The sequence below is a fragment of the Cyprinodon tularosa genome, unplaced genomic scaffold (assembly GCF_016077235.1).
Source record: "Cyprinodon tularosa strain WSP-4 unplaced genomic scaffold, ASM1607723v1 ctg195, whole genome shotgun sequence".
Taxonomy (NCBI): Eukaryota; Metazoa; Chordata; class Actinopteri; order Cyprinodontiformes; family Cyprinodontidae; genus Cyprinodon; species Cyprinodon tularosa.
The window spans coordinates 1630921-1642426 of record NW_024038707.1 but is presented as its reverse complement, the minus strand read 5'-3'; positions in this window follow the sequence as shown (position 1 = coordinate 1642426).

Sequence of the window (11506 nt, the reverse complement as noted above, 5' to 3'; positions counted from 1 at the left end):
CTTTGCAAGCGCAAATTACTGCACGCAAAATTGGATCTTGATAAATCCGGCCCAATGTCTTCTCAAAATGACTCTAAAAGCAATGTATTGTGTTCAGGTGGATTCCAAAGAGGTTGGTTTATTCAATGGATTTAGAGTAAAGATAAATGACTACAGTCAAAATGTACCTCAGTATCTTTGTCATTTCACTTCTAACCTTGTGTTTCTTTATGCTGTTGGTATGTTCTCTGTTTTCTGTCCCTCTCGTGTCACACAGGGGCGGAAGCGGTCTTCAAGAAGTTGCTGCATATCTTCTGTGTTGTCTATTTTTGCTGTTTTGTTTTTATTTAATCCCCTTTTATGTGTTCTTTCCTATCTATTTCTCTCTCCCCTTAGTTCTTATACCCTCTTTCTTCTCACCTCCCTTTCCGTGTCCCTTGTACACGATTTCACTCCCTAAATAATTTTCAATGAAGTTTCATATACAAGTACCAAGTGGAACCTTATGGTAACTGGCATAATGGTCTGCTTTTGAGAACTAATCTGTTGGGCTATTATCTAGGCTTCGGACATCTATTTCCAGAGTTATATTTGCTAAACAGGACACAAAAAGGAATTGTGTGCTGCTTTGTGTTGGTATTAAACCAGAATCCCAGTAAATTACAATAAGGTTTATGCATACAATATAAAAAGCTAAAAAAAAAAACCCAGTGGAACCTGAAGCCAGAGATGCCTTATCTTACATGGCTCTCACATTTCTAACATCAAGAATCTTCCGTCTTGTCTAAGATGGAAACACCGACATGCCTTGTTGGTCTAGGAGTCATACCACAAAACCTCAGCGCCCCTGTTTAGTTCCGATGATTGACCTTTGGTAGATATCTTTCTCCCCCCCAAGAATCACCCCCGTGTTTCCTGCCTGCCTCCGCTGACACAGATTTAAGCTTGCAAAGAAGCATTAGAATGGAAAAAAGAAGACCCGAAGAAAGAACAGTCACACACCCAGATGGATGCTGTAACATTGGGGGGACTGGGGGCTGAGAAACATGATGCAATGGCCCCGGCACAATTTCTAAACGCCCTCTTTTTAGCTGAATTAGAACTTGAGTCTGTCCCACAATAAGGTCAGCAGAGCAGTCACATTTGAAATTTAGCACATTCACATATAGTAACATTGGAAGGGAATTTGGTTTAAAAAATATCTACATTTCTGTCTTGAAAGTTTTGGGTAAGAACCAGCTTGGAGTATGTCAAGATAACTCACACACCGAGTTTCATACATCTGATCTAAACTCTAAATATCCTGTGGCTTTATTGCATTACTTACTGTAAACAACCCCATACCTTGTCATAGCCATTAGCCCACCAACCGCACGTCACTCCCCCTCACCTAATTCCTATGAACAGAAAAGGTTTTCGCAGTTGAAGGCAGGTTTAGGTACAGTTTGGTGAATTAACTTGCCACTTTGAAACAGACAGCACAACCACACAGTCTATTTATATTTTGGTAGAAATAGGTCATGGGGCAATTATAGCACAGGTTCCCTCAATGAAACAAATATTATGTAGACAGGTTTCTGTCAGTCACCAAAGCCAGATAGACCAAGTCAACCTTTTTTAAAGTATAGAGGCAACTTTCAGGTCTTTATCAAGACTCTCTAAAATAATCCTACGGTCAGTGTATGGGTATGGGGAAAAAGTATAGAGCCACAAGTGCATATGTGAAATAACGACTAAGCCAAGTGGTTTTATTTAAAATACAAGTATACTTCTGTCCAAACACATTTGTTCTATGTTCTGTGTATTCAATATAATGAGCGCTCAATGTGTCATAACCATTAGTACTCTCTCCTACTCCCATATAAACCTGTTTCTGGGTGCTCATGTCAACTTCTGTTACTTTGAGGGTGGAACCAACCTGAGTAAGTAAATTGCCTGTAATTGGCTACTTTTCAGGAAATCATTCCTCCTGAGACAGTGCTGTTTACTTCCTAGTTGTGGCCAATGATGATTTATTCACTGGATTGCTCATAGGCCATTGGTAGAACACGGTGCTGTGAAGTCACCATCTGCCATATTGGTACTCCATAGTTAGACTGACTGGAATGTAAACGTGTGCTACAGCATCGAACAGCGATGATTTTCTCATTTTTAGGGGGGCTTAAAACTAAAGGTAAATTATCACTTTGACACACTTGCTGTCTCATAGCATAAGTAGATTACTGTAATTTAAGGTGTAAAAAAAATAGGCACATGAAGTCTATAAAGTTTATAAATCATGTGATATAACATATTATACAAATCCATCAAAACAAAATTAGTGTATTAAATGGAGCATAATAATACTGTAGTCAGATATTTAGAACAGGCATGGACTGGTAATCGGGCGTACCGGGCATTTGCCCGGTGGGCCGATGTGCTGTTTGGGCCGGCAGACCCGACATGTATATTAATAATATGTAATTTTTATTAATAATATAATTTTTATTATTATCATTATAATTATAAGTATTATTACTATTATGACAATTAATATATTTCGGCGTTATTGTGGGGGGGGGGGGGGGGGGGGGGGCTTGGTCATGGTGGATGGGCCAGTGTAGATGGAAAGATGCCAGGGCCGAAAGCCTTTCCCAGTCCGAGCCTTTTTCGGCTTGACACATGATAGATATATATATATATATATATATATATATATATATATATATATATATATATATATATATATATATATATATATATATATATATAATTCTAACATTGGACACAAACACAATGGCTAACTCAGTCAAAATCTTTGAGTCGGTCTTAGCTAGCCAGACTAATGTTCTAGACTATACTATAGGATACATCAGCGTAAATATGGATTCTCTTGGTTTGTACATCCACTGACTGTAAAATTAACTGTGAAATGTCTTCCAAGAGCCAGAAAACTGCTTGTTTTTGCAGCCAAATGCTACACATGTAGGCATTTTATGCAGACCCGACATGTATATTAATAATATGTAATTTTTATTAATAATATAATTTTTATTATTATCATTATAATTATAAGTATTATTACTATTATGACAATTAATATATTTCGGCGTTATTGTGGGGGGGGGGGGTGGGGGGGGGGGGGGGGGCTTGGTCATGGTGGATGGGCCAGTGTAGATGGAAAGATGCCAGGGCCGAAAGCCTTTCCCAGTCCGAGCCTTTTTCGGCTTGACACATGATAGATATATATATATATATATATATATATATATATATATATATATATATATATATATATATATATATATATATATATATATATATATATATATATATATATATATATATATATATATATATAATTCTAACATTGGACACAAACACAATGGCTAACTCAGTCAAAATCTTTGAGTCGGTCTTAGCTAGCCAGACTAATGTTCTAGACTATACTATAGGATACATCAGCGTAAATATGGATTCTCTTGGTTTGTACATCCACTGACTGTAAAATTAACTGTGAAATGTCTTCCAAGAGCCAGAAAACTGCTTGTTTTTGCAGCCAAATGCTACACATGTAGGCATTTTATGCAGTGACTCCATTAGAGTGGGGAGTACCAAGATGGTGGCAGGTGACTTCTGTTTTTTTTTTTTTGTCCTACTAACATCCAATTAAATAAATATAGATCAGTGGTTGTGGCTAGTGACGTTAGCAAAGCATCTTTAGGCTAACCGCTGTTCTCTTCATATCCAACAGTCATCAACTGACAATTTTGTAAAAATAAAACTGATAAAACTGAACAGTAGCTGCTAAATGATCAGAAATGTCAAAGTCTGAGTTCATCTATAAACAACAGTTCAATCAAGCCTCACTTTCCTCAATACATGCAATAAAGCTAATGTTAGCTTTGCTCACAAAAAGTTTCAAAATTAACATTAATCATTTCAGAGCATATTCATGACGGAGTTAAACTAAGTTTATTTGTAACCTTGATAGCGTCTCTTCATTGGCTTCCTGTCAAGAATATAATTTAAAACTCTCCTTCTCACATTTAAAGCCTTAAATGTTCCTTATGTTCCTAACAGAGCACTTCGCTCTTAATCTGCCGGTTTGCTAGTGGTTCCTAGAATTTCTAAAAGTAGAATGAGAGGCAGATCATTTAGTTATCAGGCTCCTCTCCTGTGGAACCAACTACCAGTTTTATTCTGTGAGGCAGACAGCCTGTCTACTTTTAACGGTAGGCCTAAAACTATTCTTTTTGATAAAGCTTGTAGTTAGAGTTATCCTGAGCTATCTCTATAGTTATGCTGCTATAGGCTTAGACTACTGGAGGACATAGGGACCCCTATTTCTGCAGAATCTGTTAGTTCAATCTCTAACGTTATGCTTTCATTGCTTTTTCTCATAGTAGCTTTGCCTCGCTGTTCCTGTTTGGCTGTGACTCCATCCTGGAGAGAAATAGCAGCTGTGCTGCTGCCATCAACACCTTTGTTTATAGATGTTGGAATAGTAAACGTGAGGCAGGTAAAATGAAAACCCAGAATACGAAGATTTTAATAACTTCATTTTTAGGGACTTTTTTTTTACTCATCTCAGATCCAGCCTACCTTAACAAGCAGCAAAAACTAAAAACAAGCTTGTTTATGTTTATAAGCAGTGACATTTATGAATACATTTAGTATGGAAATATTGCATGGAATTCTCTGAGTTGGTGTCTCTAGCCTCACGTGAGGGCCTACTAAACAGCTGTCTAACAGGAAAACAGGATAAACATCATTTTATTCAAAGTGAGTGGCTTTTAAACTAGAAGACAGACTGGTCTATAAATATACCTTTCAGATCTCATCCAACAAATAACTTCAAAAGATCAGACATTGAAATCAATCCAAACATGTCATGAAAACATAATCAATACAAACTTCCCTACAATGTAATATATTTTGGTAAGATTATTATGATTCTGATCCAAATCCTATCATTTATCTCATAGATTTTCTTTTCTACCAGTGATATGAATTAGCCCTGTCTGCCTTCTTAAAAATGAGTAAACATTACCATATCCAAATGAACACCACTTTTCCCAGCAACCTCAATAAGTTGTTACGTTCATGCTGATTTTGCAAAGTTTCTATCTTAGTGTAATAACATGCTGCTGTCATTTTGCACATCGCTGACGTTGCTGCTATTTTCAAATATCCTTTACTGTAAAAATGTCTATAGCTGTATATTGGTTATCAGAGGTGTCAAGTAACAAAGCACAATTACTTTGTTACTGTACTTAAGTACACTTTTTAGGTATCTATACTTTACTCCATTACTTCTTTTTCCTCCTTCTTCTGACTTCTACTCATTGCATTTTCACACAATTATCTGTAATTTCTATTCTTTACATTTTTACAGGTTTAATGCAGAGGTCACAGATTAGTGGACCGCGTGGCTAATCCGGACCCAACCTGATTTAAAACATTTATAAATTACCGCATGTTGTCTGACGACAGTAACTAAACGTCACTTTTGCTGCTTCTCCTGTTACCCCGAAATCCCACATCCTCCGTCTCTTTTCCACCCCGCAGCGCTCCAGAGCGCCTGCGCAAAGCAAAGCCTACAGCCTCAGCAGTTTCTCCCGTATTGCTGCGCTCCGACTCATCCCCAGAGCTCAAGGAGAGCATGCGCGATATTATCATGTAATTCGTAGGAGCAAAACAAACATGTTGAAATTAACGCTTAATTTAAAATTACATTTAAAAAAAAAAATCCCCATCAGCATCCAGCATATGTGCAGTCTCTGATGGAGATGAGAAATCTGCTTCCTGGTCTGTTGAAGTACCAATAGTTTGCATCCAATATTTTAAGTAAACAGTGTTAGTTTTTTGAAATATATAAGAATTATGCTCTAATTTACCAATCTGTTTTTACTATATTTTCATTTGACAATTGCAATTGCAATTAGACGATTGCGATTGCAATAGTGGATCATGACCTGGCCGGAACGGAGCAACTGAACATTTAGAGGATGTTTGGCTCAACCTGCTGCTGTAAAGCAGGATTCTCCACCATGAACAGAATCAAAAATAAATATTGATCGAGGCTCAAAATGAGCACCTTGAAATCAGGTGATCTGTGTATACAAAACTCGAGCAGTGGTTTTGGGATTTTTTTTTTTCCAAGTCCAACTTTTTTGGTTGATATAAAATAACTTTTGTGCTGCTGGACACAACAGTCAGATATCAGTTGGAAAAAGCAGGAAGAAGATGCTTATATTGAATCTTTTTGACATGTTTGTAGTTCCTCTAATCAGTGGTGGTCTTTATGCAATGATTTTGGCTTCATTGAGACTTTTAATTTACTTTTGAATATTAATTTTTCTTAATTTTATTATGATATTTAAGTTAGTCCTTGTTAGGCTTTATTGTTTAATTGAGAATTTTATGTTTTGGTTTTGCCTTAGAACTGTTATTAGTTTTGCTTTTCAGGTCTTATTAATTTTCTCCTGTTCACACTAGTTAGATGTGTTCTCTTGCTCCCTAGTCTGTTTTCTATAATTTATCTTATATCAGTTTCTTTCATGTCTGGTTTCATTTTGCTGTAGTTTTGCTGTAGCTCTGTAATGACTTGGTTGTTTCTTTTTCCATGTAATCACTTAAATCACATTCAATTGATGCCTTTCTTGCCACAAATTTTCCCAGTAAGTCCACCTTTAATCAGCCTGTGCTTCACTCATGTAAACCACCAAAATACCTGTCAGTTGTGTTTCACCCTTCATGGTTCTCTGCCCAGCCCATACCATGCCACTCTTTAGATCTCATCCGACTGTAAGCTTTTTTCCTCTTTTATCAAACTTTTTCTCTACTTACTGTTCTGCCATCTGCCTGTCTGCATATTGCTCAAGTAATTTAACATTTTAAGATATTGCACATATTTGTTGTTGTGGTATTTATGGCCTGCACTCCTCAGCATAGGGTTGGGGAGTGGTTTGCTTTTCCTGTTTGCCTGCCTCATAGGCAAAACAGTCTGACAAACAACTGTTTTGCCTTTCTAAATTAGAGTCTCTACCTCAGACATGTGTCGAGTTACGGGTAATTTCTACTTCCAGCACCAGCTCTCTGTTTCGATGGTTGGGTATTATTTCCCATATATGCCACAAAGGAGGGGGAGGGGAGTGTGATATTATATCCAAGTTTAGAATGAAAATGGTTCAGTCTATAGGCTCTAGAGTATCTTGTTAAGGTAATGGTGTCTTTGACAAGCCGGGCACAAAATGCAGTTATACATGAGAATTATCATGTATTGCTAATAGCAGTTACCTTGTTTAATTAGCAAATCAAATTGGTTTTTGACCTTAAAACTGAAATATAGCAAGTTTGGGTTTTATTCTATTATTAGACCCAAGTTTTTACTTGTCAGGTAAATACAATACAACATAAGGGGCATCCTCTTCTTTTATTCTCCGTCAGCCATTTTCTTATTCTGCTCATGTTACACCTTTGTTCAAATTTCTAAGCTTTATTTCAGATTGATCACTTTCTGTCGGCATTTTTAAAAAAAAACACAGGGGAAAGTGAACATCAGTTAGCAGATTTCTGCGAAATTGTTTTCTATGCAAAACTTATGAATTAGCTTTGGGGTACCATACATTATTATTTTTTTTAAAGACCCGGAAACACACTCAAAAAAAAGAAAAGAGTCCACCTTGGTTCATGCAGAGCTGCGTCTGCGTGTTGGTCAGATCGTGCGATACTGCCAGGGTCGGACTGTTATCTGTGATACTGGGCATTTGCCTGTTGGGTCTGTCCTAATTTCAGCGTGCAATCATACCGGCCCCAACACTTACTCTCCTACCTACCTGTGACAGTAAATAACTCAAGAAGCTCAAGAAGTAATACAATGTTAACTCCTTAAATGATGCATGCAGTATATATAGCTCTCCCTTGTCATGCACATCCTTGTGACGGTTGGCATATGGTGTCATTTTCTATTTCTTCAAACTGTAAAATCCTTGCAACAAACTAAATTAGGATCAAACTAAAATGCTTTCTTTAAACCAAACTACGATGTTCCTCTTATATTTGGTGAAATTATTTTGCAGTGCATGATGGGGTTTCGCATCTAAAGGCTGTTTCCCATCTTACATATATTGTTGCCAGGTTGGGATGTTTCCCAATCTGGCAGTTTAGGATGGCCGTCTATGGGCAAAAAATGTTTTTCCTTAGATTTATGGCCTAAGAGATCAATAGACTTTGGTTCAAATTGGGTGAGATTCCGTATATCCAGGCGGTGTATGAAAATTTTTTGGGCTGGAAAACATGAGTCAGAGACACCTGGCAACCCTGCTGATGTGGTGAGTGGCGCTAGTCCATGGGAATACGGATACATACACTCACCGGCCACTTTATTAGGTACACCTGTCCAACTGCTCGTTAACACTTAATTTCTAAGCAGCCAACCACATGGCGGCAACTCAGTGCATTGAGGCATGTAGACATGGTAAAGACAATCTCCTGCAGTTCAAACCGAGCATCAGTATGGGGAAGAAAGGTGATTGCAGTGACTTTAAACGTGGCATGATTGTTGGTGCCAGAAGGGCTGGTCTGAGTATTTCAGAAACTGCTGATCTACTGGGATTTTCACGCACAACCATCTCTAGGGTTTACAGAGAATGGTCCGAAAAAGAAAAAACATCCAGTGAGCGGCAGTTCTGTGGGCGGAAATGCCTTGTTGATGCCAGAGGTCAGAGGAGAATGGCCAGACTGGTTTGAGCTGATAGAAGGGCAACAGTGACTCAAATAACCACCCGTTAGAACCAAGGTGGGCAGAAGAGCATCTCTGAACGCACAGTACATCGAACTTATAGGCAGATGGGCTACAGCAGCAGAAGACCACACCGGGTGCCACTCCTTTCAGCTAGGAACAGGAAACTGAGGCTACAATTTGCACAAGGTCATGGAAATTGGACAATAGAAGATTGGAAAAACGTTGCCTGGTTTGATGAGTCTCGATTTCTGCTGTGACATTCGGATGGTAGGGTCAGAATTTGGCGTCTACAACATGAAAGCATGGATCCATCCTGTCTTGTATCAATGGCTGTGGGCGGTGGTGTCATGGTGTGGGGAATATTTTCTTGGCACTCTTTGGGCCCCTTGGTACCAATTGAGCATCGTTGCAACGCCACAGCCTACCTGAGTATTGTTGCTGACCATGTCCATCCCTTTATGACCACAATGTACCCAACTTCTGATGGCTACTTTCAGCAGGATAATGCGCCATGTCATAAAGCTGGAATCATCTGTGACTGGTTTCTTGAACATGACAATGAGTTCACTGTACTCAAATGGCCTCCAAAGTCACCAGATCTCAATCCAATAGAGCATCTTTGGGATGTGGTGGAACGGGAGATTCGCATCATGGATGTGCAGCCGACAAATCTGCGGCAACTGTGTGATGCCATCATGTCAATATGGACCAAACTCCCTGAGGAATGCTTTCAGCACCTTGTTGAATCTATGCCACGAAGAATTGAGGCAGTTCTGAAGGCAAAAGGGGGTCCAACCCGTTACTAGCATGGGGTACCTAATAAAGTGGCCGGTGAGGGTATACGGTCATTGTTGCATCCATGTAATAACCAAAGCCAGTAGCAGGGGCGGATTTACCATTAGGAAAAAACTAGGCAGTTGCCTAGGGCCCCAAGTTCCCGGGGGCCCCAAAAAACTCCTTTTACATTTATGGTTAATTCAACTATTACTTATTTGTGCCCATTATGTTTTTGATAAAAATCATTTTGCTAAAATGCTCTGTTTGAAGACAACATTTAAAAGGAGTGAACTTGGTAACCCCGCCTCCTGCTCTCCTCTATCTTGTCTGCTGTCATGATTCATGCAGCTATTATTTCATCCAAATGAAAAATGGAGGACAGATAAGCAGATCATGGCTTGTCTACAGTGAAAAGAAGGACTGGATTATTCACTTTTGCCGTTGCAAAAAGCAATCAGTTAAGTAGTGATTGGAAAAACTCTTTCATTCCTTTTGAGACAGCATGAAAAGTCAGCTGAGTATGAAACATAGAGATAAAAACAACAAAAAAAGGGACAAGTAGAGAGGGACAAAACATAGAACGAATAATGTATGTCTATTCTATTAAAATGTCTCTATCTCTATAATGGGTCTGTCTTATGTTTTGTCCTCTCAATGTAGAGGGCCCCATGCCTGCCTTTGCCTAGGGCCCCAAATTTCCCAAATCCGCCCCTGGCCAGTAGAACCGCATTATAGAAGTCTTGGTGATGGTTGTCGTGTGATGCTTGAAGATAAGGAAAAATGCCAGGGCCCAAAATCTGAGCCTGGTACTTCCTTGCAAATCTGCTCACGCAGAAAGCACCAATGCTGGGAAGTGGGCGGTGACAGGCCAGGGTCTTTGCTGGAGGTAAGGGAGGAACATGAGCAGTTTTCCTAGGACTAAATTAAAACAGCTTTTTTAAAGCAAAATAAAAACCTCTACAGAGCAATACTTATTTCTACCTTTTTTTAACATTATTTTCTGTACATTCAGTTTTAACTGAAAGTTCACCCCTGGTGCACTTTAATCTAAATCACAACTGCAAACCAGTCCCTGATTGGTGGAGGTGATGCAAGTGTCCTGGCCTTTGAAATCCTGAAGCAACATATCAGCAGTAAAAAAAAAAGTTGCTTCACCACTAAAGGTGTTTTTCTGAGGCCACACTGAAGCAACCTGATATAAAAATATAATATAAATAAGTGTATTTGCCTAAATCATTTTTAAAACCCTTTGAAATAAGATAATTAGATATCATTCATTATGTTCACATTTTAATTGTTGTTTTATAGTCATTACACTGTCACAAGTAAAGAGCAACGAAATTTACTCTCTGCATTTAACCCATCTCCTTGGGGAGTAGTGGGCTGCCATTGTGCAGCGTCCAGGGAGCAGTTTGGGGTTAAGGGTCTTGCTCAGGGAACCAGAGTGGCAGTCTGTGGGAGTGGGTCTTGAACTCAGAAGCTCTGGATTCCAAGCACAATGCCCTAAACACTAGGCCACACTCCCCATAGCAGGCATTACCATGAAGCCCTAAGGACCCGCAGTGGCAGCTCATTCCCCCCAGCTGGGATATTAACCCAGGCTTCCTGTTTGCAGGACAGGCGACTTACCACTTGAGCTAGCCAGTTCTAAACATAAATCATCCTTTTACATTTGGAAACTGTCTTTATTGTTAAAAACGAGAGAAAAATCCATACTTATTTCAAGAAAAAAATTACTTGCATGTCATTTTTTAGAGTGCATTGCCACGCTGAGCTGTGCAGGACTACATTATTGTCTGCATCAACATGTGCAATAATGTTAAAATGTACAACTACAAAAACTATGCAGAAAAATTAACACTGTGAATAATAATGCAGTGAATAACTTAAAACTTTGCAAAAATCAGAAGATTATTAGCATTTAGTAAAACAATTCTATGCAATTTGGGAAAGCTACAGGGGCTGCAAGGTAAGAGCTTTTGCTGTCAGATGGCAAACAACCAGCCATGCTTCTAAGGCCTC